Source organism: Protopterus annectens, chromosome 8.part1 (genome assembly GCF_019279795.1).
Source record: "Protopterus annectens isolate FY-2018-M chromosome 8.part1, PAN1.0, whole genome shotgun sequence".
In the NCBI taxonomy this organism is placed as follows: Eukaryota; Metazoa; Chordata; order Ceratodontiformes; family Protopteridae; genus Protopterus; species Protopterus annectens.
This window is the reverse complement of record NC_056742.1, coordinates 76,902,452-76,913,411: the sequence shown is the minus strand read 5'-3', so window position 1 is coordinate 76,913,411 and position 10,960 is coordinate 76,902,452.

Genomic DNA, 10,960 nt, shown 5'->3' with positions numbered 1-10,960 from the left:
ATGATTAAGGATCATTCTGTCATTTTCTTTGAGTGCTCTAAAATAATAAATTTTGCATATGTGCATGCAATAAAAAAAAATCACTATAATGACCAGAAATTATACTTTAGTAAAACTCCAGACTTCTCATGAAAGTGGACTTGAGTAGGTTAAACAGTGTCTCCCCCCCAAAAAAAAATCTGGCCTCTGACGGACATTCCATAGCCTATCAGTTATAACCCTCTGATCACCATTTCAATCCCCATGGTTTACTTTTCTACACATAATGTCTACTAATGGTTAAGTACTACCCCTGTACCCCTTCTAGCATCTTCCAACTCACTGCAACTGCCTAGTACAGTCTGCAGCTGGTCAGTGGTGCACACGTCACTACCCACTGGTAGTGACTTTCACCTCATCCCAGGTCATACACAGTTTAACCCCAGAAACTTGCTCCAGTAAAACAGTATCCTTTATGGACTGCCAAGCCTCTTAAATCACCTTTGATAGGATACTATTCCAAGCCCTCTGCTCTCCACGTTAACACTTCACTTCCATCTCCATGCCATACTTCAACACACCAACTGCCTTATCTTCCTACTGCATCTAACTTAAGTGATTCATCTTCTGCTCTTTCTACAAGCCTTACCTAGTTTAGATTCTTCATCTGCCTGTCCCAACTGGCTGTCTTTCCCAACTCTAAGCTTTTCTGCTCTTGTGATGTTGGCTCATGACCCATTGTGGCCATCTCCCTATACCCATCCTTTGGTCTTTGCTTCGGTCTACTTGTCCTTTTTTGCAGCTACAGCTCCCATTTTCACCTTTCATGCATTTTCCATATAAAATTCTTGCACTCAACCTTATATCCACCTCTGCATTTCTTCACCTCTTTCCACACACCTGTGCTAGCCTCTGCTTTCCTTTGTAGTCACTGATACACAGTTCTTCCATGAAGCTCTCCTGTTCTCCAGCAACCCCCATATCGTCATCACAAATTTCTCAGAGCCAAACTGCCACACACTGAGAACCTCACAAACCTTTCCCATTCTTCACATCCCATTCTTGGATCCCGCGTGCCTTTCTTTAAATACATATATATTTTTGACGGTTTACCTTCATAAGTGTGTTATGCACTCATGCAAATCATCTTTGGAAGGAGGTTTTCAAAGTGGCAAAAACTCAAAAAAATAGCCCGAATGTGCAATGGACAAAGGCACATTGGCATTCGCTCATTGCAGACTCGACATTGTGGGTCCAGATTGCACTATAGTGGGGATCGGGAAATTATCCCTTTCCCCACTGTAGTGCGATCTCTGTTTCTGTATATACTTGTGCTGGCATATATTAAATATTGGTTTCCTATGCATTTTCAATGTTATGGGATTCAATGTTTTGAATTTTCAGTTTTTTGAATTTAACATTTTGGTCTCAATATTTTGAATTTCAATGCTATGGGCATTCAATCTTCTAAAGTGAATCTCTCTCTCTCCATCTCTATATATCTCTATACATATTATGTATCTATTGTTTACTATCAAATAGTTGAAGTTCAGAATGTAAAGCTAGCACAATGTATAATCATATCTAAATTCATAATGTGAAGCATTCAAAATATCAAAATTCAAAAGGTTAACATTTTTCGACCATTTTCAACATTTTTCCAACTTTTGCAAAACCAAACTTCCACCAAACCAAACCCAGTGTGATCAAACACTACTTACCCTCCTAACACAAACTGGTCAGTATGAAACCAAGCTAGATAGGGGGGCTATGCCCCCCACACCTCCCCCCACTATATATTCTAAATCCAGGATCGCACTACAATGGGGGAAAAGGGCATATACACTGGCACTATGTTTGGACAAAATGAAATTCGTTGAAATGAAATTCGTTGAAATGAGTTTTTGGCGATTTGGGTGTTTAGGACAGTCAAATACAAGATTTTCACATGTTATTCAGGTATGTTACTTTCACCCATTTGAAAGTAAACTATCCATATCTATCTAAAGCATTTACTGTATTTTCTGTGTGTGCAAAAAAACTAAAAAAAACAAAAAAATACTTCTGCTTTCCTAACTAGTTGTTCCAGTTACCAGATTTGCTGATCCCTGGGCTTTGTATTTGGTTCCTCCATTTTCTTGTGTGGCCAGAGGGAAGTTTCTTTACTCACCAGTGAGTGGGGAGTACTGAGCTGCCAGTTTGTCCTCAGAGGAGTGGTTAGAGACAGCAACTAGTAATTCATTGGCCATTTTGGGTAATTTCCTGTTTTTTCCAGCCCCCTGCTATAAAGCACGCTTTGGCAGGCTTTTCTGGCATTAGAGAACTTGGCATAGCTCCTCGTGGTCCCCTGCAGAGTTCCTAAGGCAGCAGAGAGCAGAAAAAGCGACTTTCTTGATTATAAGTATTTAAGCATTTTTTATTGCTTTTTTCGATCTTTTGTGCTTTTCGACCACTGTTTGTGCTTATATTACTGTTATATTACCTGTTTTTCCTGATTTTCTGTGCTTAATTTGTTGATTGCACTTCCTGGCTAAAGTTTTGCTTAAAAGTTAACAAACAGGCTAATACACTCAAGTGTACTAGCCTTTGATAGCAATTTAGTCGAACAAAGCATTTACTGTATTTTCTGTCTGTGTGTGCAAAAAAACTAAAAAAAAACAAAAAAATACTTCTGCTTTCCTAACTTTCCTAGCTAGTTGTTCCAGTGACCAGATTTGCTGATCCCTGGGCTTTGTATTTGGTTCCTGTGTTCCTCCATTTTCTTGTGTGGCCAGAGGGAAGTTTTACTCACCAGTGAGAGTGGGGAGTACTGAGCTGCCTGTTTGTCCTCAGAGGAGTGGTTAGAGACAGCAACTAGTAATTCATTGGCCATTTTGGGTCATTTCCTATTTTTTCCAGCCCCCTGCTATAAAGCACGCTTTAGAGCGGAGTTGCTACAGGAGCATACAAGAGCAGCGGCGGTTAATCAAGGTTAAACTATTCGGGCTACCTAAAGTCCACTCTTCAAATTTTCCCTTAAAACAGCCTTCCTTGAACTGTACTACTGATCTAACCAGCGTATCCTATAACTAAAAAGTTCATCTCTACTTGATTCCCAAAGCCTAGCACTTGCTCCTACAGTACTTTTCACCTTGATATAGCACTTATTATAGATAGTACCCCACCAGCCTAAAACCCCTTTCTCGATCACCCACATCCCCCGGAGTCTTTTTTTAAGTTTTTTGTCTATTCCTTCTAGCATGTCGAGGGATCAGTTGCTAGTGTCCTCTCCTGCTCAGCTGGTGAACCTGGGAATATTGAGGCAATGCTACAATTGCCTCATGTACACAGACAACCCTCTCCTTCTCCCACAAAACACAAATACATGCGAGAGATGCAACTATACAGCCAAACTGGAGGCTGAGCTCTCTCAACATAGGACTGGCAAGACCAGACAGGAGAAGGTAACCACACACACCCAGTTTCACATAGTACTATCACAACTTCAAATCATACACAAACACACAAAGACACTCGGAGGCTCTGATCAAAAATCTACCAAAACAGCAGAAGCCACCAAAGCAGACACCCAAACAACTACCACCTCAGGACACAACACATAGACCACACAGTCAGTGTGCCAAACAGTCACAGCCCTTAAGGCCAAACACAATGCCAGACGCACTCGTCATTGGTGACTCCATAGTCAGACACATTGACGTCCCGCTCACCAGATTAAGGAGAAGGTCACAGTAAGCTGCCTGTCGGGCGCTAGAATCCGCCACAACGCAAGCACTCGGGTCTCTCAACAGCAGGTACAAGTACGACTCTGTCATTGTCCACGCTGGTGTAAACGACCTGAGACGTACCTCCATGGACTACATGAAAAGAGACATTGAGGAGCTCTCTGATTATGTAGCCCAGGCAGGTATGACCCTGACCTTGAGCAGTATCCTACCTTCACCAAGAATGATGCCACAATACAGAGATAAGATGATCAGCTTTAATAATTGGCTTAAACTCTGGTGTCATTCAAAGAGGATCCAATGTCAGTCTGCCTGGGATGACATGCTGGACAAGCCACGCTGCTTCGCAAGGGACAGCTTGCACCTGTCACCCCTGGGCTTCCGGATATTGGCAACGGCTCTTGCCACCTCCATAGTGCCTTTTTTAGGCAGGGCTCAAATTCTAAACCTACCACCCTAGAACACAAAAAAGGAAAAAAAACCAAGGGTAATGCTGCTCTCAACCTCAAGATGCACGCACTCGAGGCCCTTCTCAGTATGGAGAACATCGATGTCTGTGCTGTGACTGAAACCTGGTTCAAGGCTCCTGAGAGCACCCCAGCACTATCAGGTTTTACCTCATATCATGCGTTCCGGCCCCAAAATCCGGACAACACCAAGAAAGGAGGGGGGTGTCCATATTCATCAAGGACACCCACACCAAGGTTGGAGGCAACGCAAGATGCATCGGAGACCATCCAGGTGCAATTAACCATAGGCAAGACTGCTATGCAATTTGTAGCATGTTACAGGCCACCCTCTCAAACTCAGGAACATCACATAGCTTTCCTGAAAACACTGGAGGGGATAAATGCATCTCCAAACACCATCATACTAGGTGACTTCAACTACCCTAATATAGATTGGGATCACTACTCAAGCCCAAACACTCTAGCCCAAAGGTTCCTGGAGTTCATAAACTCAAATGCCATGGAACAACTAGTCACCATCCCCACAAGAGGTGAAAACATACTTGATCTCATCATCACAAACATGGGATCACAATGTTCAACACCGGAAGTATACCCCTCACTGGTGAGATCAGATCATAAACTAATCTCACTGGAGGTCCTCATCCCGCCCCCACCTGAGATAAAGACCACAGTGAATAACTTCTCAAAAGCCGACTTCACACTTCTAAAGACTAGTGTGGTCTCCTTTAAGGCCCCCGAGACGGCGGAAAACTTTACTCAAGCCACTGAATCACTTACAAATGCCTTCTACCAGCACCTACAGGACTGCATGGATCAGGCAATCCCAAACAAAACAAAGACTCTTTGTACCAAAGGCAAGCGCCCAGTCTGGTGGACCCCAGCCATAAACAAGCTCTACAACAAAAGGAGGAAGCTACTACAAGATAGAGCAAAATCCTTAAAAGGTAAGGCACCTTTGATCATTATAAGTAAAAAACTAAGAGCTCTCATAAAATCATCCAAGGCAAATTGAGAGAAAAATCGCTAAGGACTCAAAAGACAATCATAAGGCCTTCTTTAGCTATGTTAGAAACCTGGGAGGAAACTCCCAGATATGCTCAGAATTAGTTCAAAATGTGAAAATTACTGAACCTACAGACATTGCCAACATACTGGCTGACCGGTTCAGTGCAAACTTCTCCCCCCCAAAAGGAGAGATATCTATACAAGAGGATTGTAGCCCCCCAAACATCTCTAACGCCCAGGTGAGAACTGCTCTCTCCAAGGCGAAAAACACAGCATCCATGGGACCGGATGGTGTCCCTGGCTGTGTGCTCCACGAACTCAATGAGGAATTAAACCCGCAGTTAGGACAGCTGTTTAATCTTAGCCTCACTTCAGGATACGTACCCAAGGATTGGCGCACGGCAACTGTGGTCCCACTTCACAAAGGCGGTGCCTCCACAGACCCTGGAAATTACCGTCCCATCAGCTTGACAAGCCTGATCTGCAAAGCCATGGAGAGGATCATAATGGAACTCAAAGACATAGGGAACTTGCAGACTTTGGATCCAACCCAGTTTGGCTTTGTCAAAGGCAGATCATGCCTTTTAAACTTGGTTGACTTTCGAAACAGTCACCAAGGCCATTGATGAGGGAAAGGCAGTCCATACAGCCTACCTCGACCTGGCAAAGGCTTTTGACACAATACCCCACTCAGGTATCATTGAAAAACTCATCAGCTTAAATGTAAATCCATACATCACAAGATGGGTTGCAAACTGGCTAAGTGACGGAACCCACAGGATCAGAGTTGCTGGCGCCATGTCAGACTCAAAGCCTGTCACAAGTGGTGTCCCACAGGGCTCAGTCCTGGGCCCACTTGTTCGGCATCTACTTTTCTGAAGTACAAGCAAACACAGGAGGGTTATGGCTGAAAGTTTGCAGATGACTGCAAACTGGGAGCCATAGTCGAGAACATATCTGACACAGATATCCTTCAGAAGGGTCTCACAGAAATGGATAACTGGTGCCAGAGCCATGGCCTAAAGTTAAACGCCAAGAAATGCATAGTCATACCCTTCGGGAAAAACAAGGTTACCCCTAGCTACCATATAGGTGGCAATCCACTGAGCACAGAAGAAGTTATCAGGGATCTGGGGACCCAGGTTGACAGTAACCTTTCGTTTGACACTCACGTTGCTAAAGTAGTTAGGAAGACCTTCTACATTGCCCACCTGATCATGAAGGGATTCACATCTAGATCAAGGGAGGTCATCATCCCCCTGTACTCACTCAGACCAATGATTGAGTACAATGCCCCATTCGGAATGTATCTGACCAGACACCTGCAGCAGCTGGAAAGGCCCCAAAAGTTCCCACCAAAAGGATAAAGGGTCTCAAAAATATGTCTTATGCTGCCAGACTGAAAGAACTCCAGCTCTATTCAGTAAACACGCTTGCTCAGAGGTGACCTGTGCCTGACATACAAGGCCATGTCAAACCCAGATTTGATGAACAAGCTTCACCTCAAAAAATCTAGATCCCTCACAACTACAAGGGCGGGAGACTTAAACCTTGACACGGTTATTAATAGGACGTGCTGGAGGGGCAGATTCATCACCCAGAGACTCCCTATGCTGTGGAACAAAATCCCGGTACATGTGAGGCAGAGCACCTCGCTGGCCTTGTTCAAGAGAAATCTTGACCAATGGATGGGAGATCACAGATATACCCCAGGGATTACCTCAGTGTCACTGCTTGACAGAGGCACAGCAAAATAATGGGCATAGTTTCCTTCAAACTAAAGGGGTGGCAAAAGCCACAAAACTCTGGGCTAGGCTTATAAATGCCCTTGGGCAGATAGCCTAGTATGAACCTATGAACCAATTATCTCTATCCATCTCTATCCATCTCTATCCATCTCTATCCATCTCTATATACATCTATATACATCTCTATATACATCTATATATCTCTATATATCTCTATATACATCTATATCTATACATCTATATATCTATACATCTATATCTATATATCTATATCTATATTACATATATATACATATACTATATATACATGAATCTTGGACGTTTGCTCGACTGAGCAAATGACTGAAATGCAAACGGTCGGGCACACTTACACGAAAGTGCTTTTCACCAAAGAAGCACTTTAAGTATAACTGTTGCAGAGGCTGTACTACAGTGCGGGTAAGGAAATTTGCCTTTTCCCCACTGTAGTGTGGTCTCTGAGGGAGAATATTTAAGTGTGGGATGTGGGGGGTAAAATCTAAATGTAGGTTTTTTTTTTTTTTTTTATTTTGTCACACGCTTTAACGAAAGCGCTTTTCCGATAAAAGCGCTTTCATTGAAGTGTGTTCGGGTTTCATGGATTCGGACGTTTGCTTGTGTTGGCTTTCGCCTCCCCCTTACAATAGTTCCATGTGCCTCTGTCCAGCAGAGCCATTGAAGTGATCCCTGGGGTAAATTGTTTCCCATCCACTCAAGGTCCCTCTTGAAGAGGGTTAGGAAGGAGCTCTGCCTACTGTAGATTGGAATCTTGTTCAAGAGCATGGGAAGTCTCTGGGACAGGAATCTATCCCTCCAGCACATCCTATTCATTGTTGTGGTGAAGTTTAGATCCCTGGAGATCTCGGTTCTAGGGGATATGGTTTTCTTTAGGTGGAGCATGTCCATCAATTCTCTGTTGGACATGGCCTTGTATGTCAGGCAGAGATCACCTCTGAGTAGGCGGTATGCAACAGAGTACAGCTGGAGTTTCTTCAGTCAAGCTGCATAGGGCATCTGCTTGAGGCCAGTGATCCTCTTGGTGAGGTACTTCTGTGGTCTTTCCAGTTGTTGCAAGTGTCTTGTAAGCTACATCCCAAATGGGGTATTGTACTCTGATGGGTCTGATGAGTGATGCGTAGAGGGACCCAATGACCTCTTTCAATCTGGATGCAAACCCTTTTGTGATTAGGTGGGCCACATAGAAGGATTTTCTAACCACTTTATAACCTCTCCTTTGATAATCACATTGCTAATCTACTTGGGTCCCCAGATCCCTTATGTCGTCTGTATTTAGGGGGCTACCACCCATGTGATAGTTTGCAGGTACTTTGTTTTTTCCAAAGGGGAGGACTATGTACTTTTTGGCATTTAGCTTGAGGCCATGGTTTTGACACAAAGTATCTCTCAGTGAGACCCTTTTGGAGGATGCATCAGCCAGAGAGTCAATTATAGCCTCTAGTTTGCAGTCTGTGAACTTGGTCAGCCATAGTCCTGTGCTTGCCTGCACCTCTGAGAAGTTTATGCCGAACAGGAGGGGTCCTAGGACTGAGCCCTGGGGAATGCCACTTGTAACCGGTTTAGAGTGAGACTTGGCTCCCGCAACTCATACCATGTAGGTTCTGTCCATGAGCCAGTTGGCAACCCATCTCGTGACGTAGGGGTTTATGTTCAGGCTGTTGAGCTTATCTATAATAACTGAGTGAGGAATGGTGTCGAAGGCCTTTTTGAGGTCTAGGTAGGAGTGTGGAACCCTTTCCCTAGTCTATAGCCTTGGTAACAGTCTCAAAGAAGTCCACCAGGTTTAGGAAGCATGATCTGCCCTTAAAGCCGAACTGGGTAGGGTCCAGTGTTTGGAGGCTCCCAATGTCTGTTAATGAGATCCATGATGATGCGCTCCATAGCTTTGCAGACCAAGCTAGTCAGGCTTATAGAGTGATAGTTCCCGGTGTCCATTGTGGCTCCACCTTTGTGGAGCAGAATAACTGTTGCGGTGCGCCACTCTGTGGGCACATAGCGCCACTCTGTGGGCACATAGCCTGTGGAGAGGCTGAGTTTAAACTGCATTTAGGTGAGGAGTTAGTTCATCTTTGAGCTAGTGTAGGACGCAGCCTGGGACATCGTCCAGTCCCACTGATGCTGTACTTTTGGCTTTGGAGAGGGCTGTTTTAACCTAAGTGTCCGAGTTCAGGGGCACTACATTCTTCTGGTATAGTTATGGGCCCTTTTGGGGGTGAGGTTTGTACTGAACCTGTCTGCCAGGATGTTGGCTATAATCAGTCGGCTCAGTGTATTTTGTGCAATTCTGCACAAACTCCAAGCAGATCTGAGAATTGCCACTTAGATTCTTGACATAGCTAAAGAATGCCTTGTGGTAATCTGTGGATTCCATGACAATTTTTCTTTCGAAGCTAGTCTTGGATGATTTTATGAGGGAACAGTTTCTTGCCAATACTGATCAGGGATGTCTTCCCTTCTTGGGATTTTACACTTTTCTGTACTAGTTTCCTCCTTCTATTGTATAGCGTATTTATGGCAGGGGTCCACCAGACTGGTTTCCTTTTCTTGGAGGAGAGAGTCTTGGTTTTGTTTGGGATAGCACGATCCCATGCATTCTTGTAGGTGCCCGTAGAGTGCATTAGTAAAGAATTTTGCAGCTTGGACAGAGTTATCCTTTAGCATGGGGGCTTTGAAACTTCCCGCATCAGTCTTAAGTAACGTGAAGTTTGCTTTTGAAAAGTTTAACAGTGGTTTCTTTGACCGGGGTGGTGGCGGAATGTGGATATCCAGAGTGATGAGTTTATGGTCAGATCTAACAGAGGGGTTGACGGAACACCAGTTGCCCATGTTAGTTATGACCAGGTCCAATATGTTGTCACCTCTGGTGGGGATGCTGACCAGTTGATCTAGGGCATTTGAGTTTATAAATTCTAGGAAACTTTGGGCAAGGGAGTTTGTACTCTAGTAGTTCTCCCAGTTAATGTTTGGGCAATTAAAATCACCCAATATCAGGGTGTTTGGTAGGACTTTTGTTTCCCAGTGTTTCCAGGAATGCTGAGTGGCGGTCCTGGGACATGGTGGGTGATCTGTAGCAAGCTATAATTTGAATAGCAGTTTTGCCTGTTAGTTGCACGTTTATGATCTCTGAAGCATTGTGCTGTGCCACTAACCTGGAGGTGTGGGTATCTTGATGAATATGGATACTCCCCCACCTTTTGCATTTCGGTCTGGGTTTTGGTAGGAGTTGTAACCTGGTAGTGCTGGGGTGCTCTCTGGAGCCTTACAACAGGTTTCTGTTACTGCACATGTAAAGATTTTCTCCCTGCTGAGGAGTGCCTCGAGTGTGTGCATTTTGAGGTTTAGACTTCTGGCATTGAGTAGCATTACCCTAAGTTTTTTGTTACTTGTGCTATTTACAGTGGTGTGTTGGTCTTTTGAGCCTTGCCTAAAAAAGGCACTATGGGGGTTGTCAAGTGCCTTGGCCAGTATTCGAAAGCCTACGGGTGACAGGTGCAAGCAGTCTAGCGAAGCAGCGTGGCTTGAGCATGTCATCCCAGGCTGAAAGACACTGGATCCCCTTTGAATGACACCAGAAGCTTAGCCAATTGTTGAAATTGATGATTTTTCTCTCTATACCGTGGTATCATTCTTGGTGAGGGCAGGATGTTACTCACTGTCATACCAGCCTGGGATACTTTAGAGAGCTCCTCCATGTCCCTTTTCATGCAGTCTAGGGAGGTATGGCTCGGGTCATTCACATCAACATGGACAATGACAGTCATATTTGTACTTGTTCTGGAGTGACCCGAGTGCTTGTGTTATGTGGTGGATCCTGGCACCAGACAGTAACCTTCTCCTTGTTCAGCCTAGTGAGTGGGACGTCAGTATGCCTGACTACTACAGAGTCACCCATTACCAAGTGTGTTGAGTATCTTATTTTGCCTTAAGGGCTGTGACTGCATGGCACACTGGTTTTGTGAAGTATGTGTTTCATGGTTTGTGTTAGGGGGTGGAG